The sequence below is a fragment of the Cuculus canorus genome, chromosome 25 (assembly GCF_017976375.1).
Source record: "Cuculus canorus isolate bCucCan1 chromosome 25, bCucCan1.pri, whole genome shotgun sequence".
Classification (NCBI taxonomy): Eukaryota; Metazoa; Chordata; class Aves; order Cuculiformes; family Cuculidae; genus Cuculus; species Cuculus canorus.
Genome location: NC_071425.1, coordinates 6,475,043 through 6,484,277, shown reverse-complemented (window position 1 = coordinate 6,484,277; position 9,235 = coordinate 6,475,043). Strand labels below are relative to the sequence as shown.

The 9,235-nt window shown below is 54.9% G+C and overlaps 1 protein-coding gene across 5 annotated transcripts in view; it reads left to right on the top strand.

Moving 5' to 3' along the window:
• Positions 1-1,094: 1,094 nt before the first annotated feature.
• The window catches only part of GJC1 (gap junction protein gamma 1), a 32,375-nt gene continuing 24,234 nt past the window's right edge, over positions 1,095-9,235 (top strand). The window contains exons 1-2 of one of the 5 annotated variants that reach the window (XM_054088146.1): positions 1,095-1,281; positions 5,462-5,635. The gene's annotated coding sequence lies outside the window, so the exon portion shown is untranslated. Of the gene's footprint in view, positions 1,282-2,756; positions 2,814-5,368; positions 5,636-9,235 lie in introns of those variants that run through there. The other 4 variants (XM_054088147.1, XM_054088149.1, XM_054088148.1 and 1 more) reach the window with 4 other exon arrangements.

Genomic DNA, 9,235 nt, shown 5'->3' with positions numbered 1-9,235 from the left:
TCGTGCTCCGGCAGGTTTTCTCTGCTCCCTCTGTCCTGCTGCAGCTCCTCACTCTGTCTCCGGATTCGTGCCCCGCTGTGAACACAGGGCTGGTTTACATCTCCTGGGATCTTTCCACCCTGTCCATCTCCTGCTCCGCCAACTTCAGCCTTTCCTGGGATCATCCTGACGTTGCCAGGTTGTTTGGCCACGACACTATGGTCCAGCCCCACCTTCCCCTCTGGGAACCTCGGAGGGGCTCAGGATGGCTCCTGGGCACACGCAGCACCGCAGAGCAGCCGGGAGAGCGGCAAAGTCCCCTCCAAAACCTCCAGCCACTGGTGTAAACTGGGAGGCACTGGGCTGCTGCAAGCACAGCGGGTGGGAAGCAGCCCTGGAAAGCGTGTCCAAGCTGGGGCCCTGCAGAAACTGCGCAACGGTGGCTGATGCAGGGTCACCGCTCGCCAGCGTGGAACCGGGGAGGGGAAGGATTTCCTGCTGCTGCTGGTGGCATCGCCCACGCTGCCCCATCCCATCCGCCCGGGGCTCCAACCCTATCTCTGGGCTCAGCCTTTCATACCAGGAGGTTCCCCGTTGCCTCCTGCATCCACCCTGGCACCACAACCCTGCCTTACGCCCCTGCTGGGGCTGTTTTTCATCTCCCAGTACAGCCCAGTACCAAACTGGGCGCTAGGGGACCAGGCCAGGCCTCTGGAGCTGCAGGAGGATCGTTGCCCTCGCTGCCGTACATCCTGTCCCAGCGCTCGGGGGATGTGACCCCGGCTCCGGAGCTAAGCGCTTGGCCTCTCCATCCCATCGCGGTGAGGGGTTTTGTCCATGGGTTGTTGTCCCGGGGTGGCTCCGATCTCAACCAGCTCTCTGGGATTGGAGAGTCCCGTTCATCCGTGGGCATCGGCACCAGTCGCCCTTTGCCCTCGGGAGAGCAGCACTTGTGGCTGCGCTGCCCAAGAAGTCCATAGGGATCCGAGCATCACCCTGGCTTTCACCCCAGCAGGGAGGCAGGATACGGCCCCAGCGGGCGTGGGAAGGAGCCGGTTCTCACGCACACTGTTCCCAACAGCTGGAAAACGCTGACCTGTGGCAGGGCCCGAGCGGCTGCGCGAGCTCTTGCAGCCCAAAACCCATCCCAACGCACGCGGGCTGGGAATTTTCCACGGAAGCGTCTCTTCCCTGGGAACGGGGGCTGCGTGCGGCCAGACCCTGACCCCAGCCCCTTCCAAGAGGCTGGAATTTTCCCCACGCTGGCCTGAGGGGATGTGTCCGTCTGGGACCGTGGCACAGGTAAACTGAGGCACGCCAGCACGCAGAGCTGCCCGGGGGAAGCTGGGGGGTCCATGCATTGCACGAGTTCAACTGGGCTCAGCACCGCAACACCCCCGCCAGCGGGAGAACGGGCATGGGTGACATTTGGCTGAGCTCTCGGTTGTCCCTTTTGTCCCCATCCCCAGTGACTTGATGGGTCCCCAAGGGGACGTGCCACCTCCTGCTCCCAGGGGCCCTGTCCCCATCCTGCTCCGGTTGATCCTGGCTGCAATCCTGTCCTGGTCCCCATGTCCCCTTCAGTATCCCTGTCCCCTTCCTGCTGCCTGTGGCTCCATCCTGCTCCCGGTGTCCCCATCCTGCTCCTGTTGTCGCTGTCTCCATCCCTGTTCCCAGTGTCCTTGTCCCCGCTCCATGCCTGTCCTCTTCCAGGTGTCGCTGGCTGCAGCCCTGTGTCCCCACTCCTGCCTTGCTCCCAATGCTCCCATCACCATCTTGTTCCCAGTGTCCCCATCCTGCTCCAGGTGTCCTTGGCTGTAGCACTGCTCCCAGTGCTCTCATCCCCATTCTGCTCTTGGTGTCCATGTCCCCTTCCTGTTCCCATTGTCCCCAAATCCTGTCTTGCTCCCCATGTCCCCACTCCTGTCCTGCTCCCAGTGTCCCCAGCCCATCTCCGGTGTCCCCATCCATGTCCCACTCCCAGTGTCTGCAGCCTATTCCCAGTGTCCCCATCCCATTCCCGCCATCCCCATCCATGTCCCATTCCCAGTTTCCCCATCCTATTCCCAGTGTCTCCATCCATGTCCCACTCCCAGTATCGCCATTCCCAGTGTCCCCATCCCATCCCTGCTCTCCCCATCCCACTCCCAGTGTCCCCATCGCACCCCCGTTGTCCCCATTCACGTCCCATTCCCAGTATTCCTATTGTCGGTGTCCCCATCCCATTCCCAGTGTTCTCATCCATGTCCCATTCCCAGTGTCCCCATTCCATTCCCAATGTCTCCATCCCTGTCCCCCTCCCAGTGTCCCCATTCCCATTCCTCCCATCCCACTCCCAGTGTCCCCATTCCATTCCCAATGTCTCCATCCCATCCTATTCCCAGTGTCCCCATCCATGTCCCACTCCCAGTATTCCCATTCCTTGTGTCTCCATCCCATTCCCAGTGTCCCCACTTCGCTCTCAGTGTCCCCATCCCATTCCCAGTATCCCCATCGCGTTCCCATTTTCCCCGTGTCCCATTCCAAGTGTCTCCATCCCATCGCACTCCCAGTGTCCCCATCCTATTCCCGGTGTCCCCATCCCAGTCCCAGTATTCCCATTCCCGGTGTCCCCATCCCACTCCCAGTGTTCCCATTCCCGGTGTCCCCATCCCAGTCCCAGTATTCCCATTCCCGGTGTCCCCATCCCATTCCCAGTATTCCCATTCCCGGTGTCTCCCCCCCTCCCGTCCCCTCCCCCTTCAGCCGGGCGGGGGTCGGCGCTGTCTCTGCGCATGCGCAGTGCCCCCCGCCGCGCTGGCGGCCCAGGGGGGCCCGGACGGACCCGCGGGAGCGTGAGTGGGGGGGGGGGGGGGGGGGGGGGGAGGGTACCGGCACGGGACGGGGGGGAGGGCAGCCGAGGGGGGTGAACCGAGATCTCCGAGCGCAGAGACCGGGAGCCAACGTGCTCTGAGGAGCGGGAACCTGTCCTGCCCCCCGTCCCCATCGCCATCGTGCTCTCCGTGTCCCCCTCCTATCCTGCTTCCCGCGTCCCCATCCTGTCCTGCTCCGCGGGTCTCTGTCTCCATCCTTGTCCCCATGTCTCCATCCCCATCCTGCTCCCCGTGACCCCATCCCTGTCCTGGTCCCCATGTCCCCATCCTGGTCCCCATGTCCACATCTCTGTCTCCCCATCCTCATCCTGGTTCCCATGAGTCCGTCTCCATCCTTGTTCCCATTCCTGTCCTGGTCCCCGTGTCTCTGTCTCCATCCTTGTCCCCATGTTCCCATCCCTATCCTGGTCCCCATCTCCCCATCCTGGTCCCCATGTCCCCGACTCCATCCTTGTTCCCATGTCCACATCTCCGTGTCCCCATCCTACTCTCTATGTCCCTGTCCTCATCCTGGTTCCCATGTGTCCATCTCCATCCTTGTCCCCATCCACATCCTGGTCCCTGTGTCCCCATCTCCATCCTTGTCCCCATCCCTGTCTCCATCCCCATCCTGCTCTCCATTCCTGTCCTAATCCCCATGTCCCCATCCTATCCTGGTTCTCATGTCCCCATCCTGCTCCCCCCCATCCCCATCGTGGACCCCATGTCCCCATCCCCATGTCCCCATCCCCATCCCGCTCTCCATGTCCCCATCCTATCCTGGTCCCCATCCCCATCCTGGTCCCTGTGTCCCCATCTCCATCCTTGTCCCCATCCCTATGTCTCCATCCCCATTCTGCTCTCCATTCCTGTCCTAATCCCCATGTCCCCATCCTGCCCCCCCCCATCCCCATCCTGCTCTCCATGTCCCCATCCTATCCTGGTCCCCATGTCATCATCTCCATCCTTGTCCCCATCCCCATCCTGCTCCCTGTGTCCCCATCCCTGTCCTTGTTGCTGTGTCCCCATCCCCATGTCCCCATCCTTACCCTGCTTCCCCTGTCCCTGTGTCCCCGCTCTCTTCCCCATGTCCCCATCCCTATCCCACTTCTTGCATCCCCATTCCCACCTTGCTCCCAGTGTCCCCATCCTGTTCCCCATGTCCCCGTCCTCATCCTGCTCCCTGTGTCCTCGTGTCCGCGCTCTCTCCCCCGTGTCTTCATCCCCATCCTGGTCCCCATCCCTAGCTTGGTCCCCATGTCCCCATCCACATCCATGTCCCCTTCTTGCTCCCTGTCCCCATGTTCACCCTGCTCCCAGTGTCCCCACCCTCTTCCCCATGTCCCCATCCTGCTTCCTGTGTCCTCACCCTGCTCCTCGTGTCTCCATCTCCCCACCTTGCTCTCCGCGTCCCCATCCCATTCTCCATGTCCCCGTCCCCACCCTGCTCCTGGCGTCCCTATTCCCATTCCCTCCCTCCTGGAGGCTTCTCAGCCACCGCAGCTCCTCATCCCGGTGTCCCAGCACCCACAGGAGCTCAGAATCCAGCAGCTCCGGGCTCTCCATGGCCAGATGGACGTGTCCAACGCTGTTGGCTGCTGACGGGCGCCCTGCGGTTCAGCTTTTCCATGTGCTTGGTCTGAATGTGAGGAGAACAAATCCCTCCCTTCCACCAGATAATGAAAGTTTTGGCTCTGTTGGGCCTGACTTTGACCCGTTGTCACCAAATTTCACAGGAGGGACATTTGTACAGTTATTTTTACCGGCTTTTTTTAGCGAGTTCTCTTCTCTGCTGGTAGGAATGAGGCTTGACCCGCTCTGGTCATCGCGGCCTTGCTTCTCTGGGAAGCGCCGATTGTGATCCACCGACAAACTGATAACAAATAGGAGATAGAGAGGTTTAATTAGGGGCATCGAGGTTCATTAGGGACATAGAGGTGTGTTGAGGTTTAATGAGGACATGGTTGAACCGCATGGATTCTCAAGCAACAGTTGGTGGTACCGGGTTCAGCTCTTTGATGAGGGGTTCAGTTGGTGTTAGACATGAGGGGAAGACCATACCCCTTGCATTTCACAAACCATTGATTATTTTTGTTATTTTAGTGTTATTTTTATTATTTCAATACCCCACTCTCAGCCAAGGATAAGTGCCGGGCAAAAAATCCATCCCTTTCTGCTAGGAATCCGTTCAGCAAAGCAGCCGTTGGTCTGACTACCAACCCCGCTGTCCTTCAGGTTATTTAAAAGGGGAAAACTGCTGGGTTTACTGTTTTCCTGGTGATGAGGAAAATGAAAGTGCCTTTATCTGCGTGTTTATTCAGTATATTCCAAAGTTTATGCTTTCCTGGGGGATCAAGTTGGCTGCGGGCTGTGGAGTGGGATACGTCAAAATATATAAAAGAAAATGAACGTACGAACACGCGGGTGATTTGTGCCGTTCTCCTCGTCGACTGCAAACCGCTGGAAGTCCTGTGTTTCCAGCCATCCTAACATTAACTCCAGCCATTCCGCAGTTCTCAAAGGCGGGAGGGGACGATGGTTGTTTCCCTCTCGTGACTGGAGGGATCTGGAGGGTTTGGCAGTGGGTGGGGTGAACCGTTCCGTATTTTCTCTCTCTGGCGAATGCGCAGGCTGCTCGGCATCCGTCCTTCTCCTCTCTGAGCAGCGGGAAAACCTCCTAACGAGCAACAGTCCTGATGATTAACGCCGAGGTGGAGTAGTTGGACTGCAGGGATCTCCCGCGCGGCAACGCAGCCGGGAATGCCTCCTGGGTTTCTGCCTCCGCCTGCGACCAAGAAGGGGAGGTAAGGGGCTCGGAGCAAGGGGAGCTGGAGGTGTGCGGAGAGCAGGGGCTGCGTGGGGGCTGCCTGGGAGCATTCCTGTGCTTCCTTGGACCCGAGCGATCCCTGTGCAGTGTCCTTTTGGAAAACCAGTCACTTGGCTGACATTTCAGACTTGAAATGGCAAAGGATGGAGCGAGCGGAAAGCGCGCCTTGAGGGTTGGTTGTGTTTCAGAGCAAAGGCAAACTTGTTTTAGTGTTCTCAGCTGTGTTGAAAACGGTTCAGCGGGGGTTCATTGATTTGTTGTGGCTGCTCGGGGTCTTACCCAGCTCCTCTCCTCCTACTCTGGCTTTTAGAACTGGCTTCGTCAAGGTTCAGATCAGCTGAAACTGTAAAAACTTATTAAATACCTTCAGGGCTGGCTGTTCCCTGGTCAGCCTTTCACACTTTTAACACTAAAACTGGGAGTTTGTGTTTTCACCGATGCAGTGACTATTGAATTACTGCTCATAGGCAACGTTTTCATCTAAAAAAATGAGTATTTTCTTAATTGATGCAACGACATTCGGGGTTTTTTTGTTTTTTTAAAGCAACTCCAAGGTCTGAATGCATGTTTATAAATGAGAAATTGTCACAAACCATCCCACTGGTACCCATTTTCAGCCTTTCATTAGTGATTATTTTTGCCTGTCGCTTCGAAGCAGACATCCAAGTCATCAGATAACTCGTGAGTGATGCAAATACCAGTAAATAAGTGAAGAATCGGGGTCTGCGAGCAGGCAGATCACTTTGAACAAGTTAGAGAAGAGCCCTGAAAGGGCTGAATAACTCCCAGTGCTGAGGGAAGTGCTGAGGGAAGTGTAAAAGAGAATTTGTTATCACTCTGGGAGTAACTTTGTGAAGACGAAGGAGCAGCCCGGCAGCGATCAGTGAGATTAGACCAGCTGTAAGAATTTAGCAAAGATTTGGGGATGTGCTGAAGAGTTTTAACTGTAGATACATTTTTTCTAAAGGATTTTCTATGGTTCAGAAAGTTTGGGAATTGTGTAGGTGAAACTTCCTCTTAAAAGGTCTTTTCTGTGGTTTTGTAGCTGCTAAGGGCGAGATTCAAGAGTGAAAATTCTTCTAAGCAGGGAAATCTTGTCTCTGATGGAGAGTTTGTGATGAGTTTTAATGCACAGACTTATTGACTTCATAATTCACTGACCGCCAACAACTTCGGTGAGTCTAAAAAGCCCCAAACTCTCCTAAAGCATCACTTTTTGCCAAGTAAAGATGAGGTCCAGTGCCTGGAGTCATGTGTAGGTGCAATTTATCTGCTTGGGATCAGCAAAGCAACCTGGAAACACTATCAGGAAACGCTACCCAGGTTGGTGGGTGTGCTAGAGGCTGGGGTAGCGAGACATCGGCAGCTTGGGTGCTTCTGCTGGGGAGCTGGAGCCAGCGACGCTCGCAGCGCAGCCCATCTGTGACCCAGCCGCAACGCTGCGGAGTGAGGACTTTTTTCCAGCGAGCTGCAGGAGCACAACCAGGATGGGGAAACCCAGGCAAACTGCGCTCCCCAGGCTGGATTTGGGATTTGAGCTTAGTATCTGCGAGAGCTGCGTGGCTGAGAAAGTCCTGGGCTCAATCGGGAGCCTCTCTGTTAATACTGACTTGGGGAGAGGGAAGGAATTTTGTGCCCCTTTCCTAATGCCACAGCTTTTTTGCCATCTCTTTTAGGAATGTGGGCAACTTACAGTACCGCACTTACGCCTTAGTGCTTGGGTGGGATTCTTGGAGCAGCATCACAGACTGGGACAGTGGTCCCCATCCTTACACAGTCAGAGTGCAACCCCAGGCAGAGAATGGACCTCTTTGTTGTCTGCCCAGGATGGGTGCTGCTGTCTCATTGGGAGGAAGGGGATCCTCTCTTCCCACCCCGTTTCCACCTTTTGTTTTCCGTGCTGCCACTCAAAGTGCTTTATGGAGCTTGAGCTCCGTATTTATCTATTTTTAATCTGGCTAATAGGTGGTAAATCATTCCCGTGATAAAAGCTCCATTGATATTTCCTCCTTTTCCTGCTTGCTCCACTCTGCCCAGGGAAGCACCTTCCTTCCTCCCATCCCTGCCCAGCACATGGGGAGGCTCCTGGAGTTAGAGTTGCTGCTCCAAAAGCTGCTGTCTGGAGCAGAGCCCGCTCAGCCCCTCGGGGGTGACTGCCCTGCTGCCCCCGTGCACGGAAACGATCCCGTTTGCTGTGTGTTGGGGATGGATGTTTTATCACAGAACCCTGCATCGTTATCAGCCTTTCCAGTGGGTCTTTGCATTTCCCACGAGCAGCAGGAGTGGAATTTCACTGTCCTGGGCTTGTGCTGTGTAAAAACATGCTGCGTTTTCTCTTGACTCCAGCTGTGGTTAATAATGGTCAAACTCTAAATCCCATTTTACTTGCTCTGTTCAGGATTGCCAGATGTCCGAATTCTGCCTCTGAAAAACCTCATAATTTGAAAGCTGTGGATGATCCGTTCGCTCCCTCATCAGGGTTTTTTTTGGTAGACTGTTCGCTTTCACTTCAAAGCCACAACACTGAATTTATCTTCTTTGGAGGGGAAAAGGTGATGCTCGATTTCCTTTTCTGACCTCGTACCATGGATGTGAGTTGCCACCACCTCTCGGGTAGTGACACGGCTCTCCCCACGGCAGGACTATCTCTGGTCCTCTTCCCTGCCTGGAAGGGCAGGGTTGGATTTTGCAAACTTGGTTTTCTTTTTTGCCAAAGGAAGGTTTGGGGTGAAAGTTCCCGGGTGCCTTTTGGGCTGAGCTGGCGCAAAGCAGCGCGTGGTTGGCAGTTGTCTGGGGAAGGAAATACTGAGAACTGAATGTTGTAGCGAAACGAAATCCTCTTTCCTTCTGCAAACATGGATAACTTTGTCTTGTACTTCAGTATTGGCTAATGATTCGTTAACAATTACATTTCAAAGATGATCCCAGGGCTTTAAGTCATAACACAAGTTACAAGGTTTTGGCTATAAATAAAAAGCTATATTTAGAAAAAAATGAACAGTGTATTTATGGATGAAACTGTATTATGGGAAATGTGATGGAAAAATTGAGTCAGACGAGCTGTTGTACGAGGCATTTCCCTGTGGAGTCACTGGGCTGAAAAATGTTTTCTGCGCCTAAACTTGAACAGATGCTTCACCACACACACACACACGTACATCCCCCGGTTCATTATTAGCCGTTCTGTTCATTCCACTGGGATTAATCCACAAACCAGCCTGCTTTAGTCCCTTTTCCAGGGGGCGGTGGGGTATTTTCCAGATCATCCAGGTACTTAAGGCCAAGCCTGACTGTAAATGTGCGCCCAGCCGGGTTATTAGCGGGATTTCTTTCTAGCGTTACATCAGGCATGTGCCAAATGGCTCATTGACCCGGGATTCACATCTTTACACAGGAGTGAAAGATTTCTCCCTATTACCTTGCTTAGATGATAATCGTGGGAGTCAGCCAGCGTTTTTGCCTAAATAAGGAGATGATACCAGCTTTGGGCTCTTCCAGATATTAGTTCCACCTTTTTAATTCCAAATTTGCCAGGAGACAATGAGGAGTGTGTGTGCCTGACCTCGTTTAAGTGCGA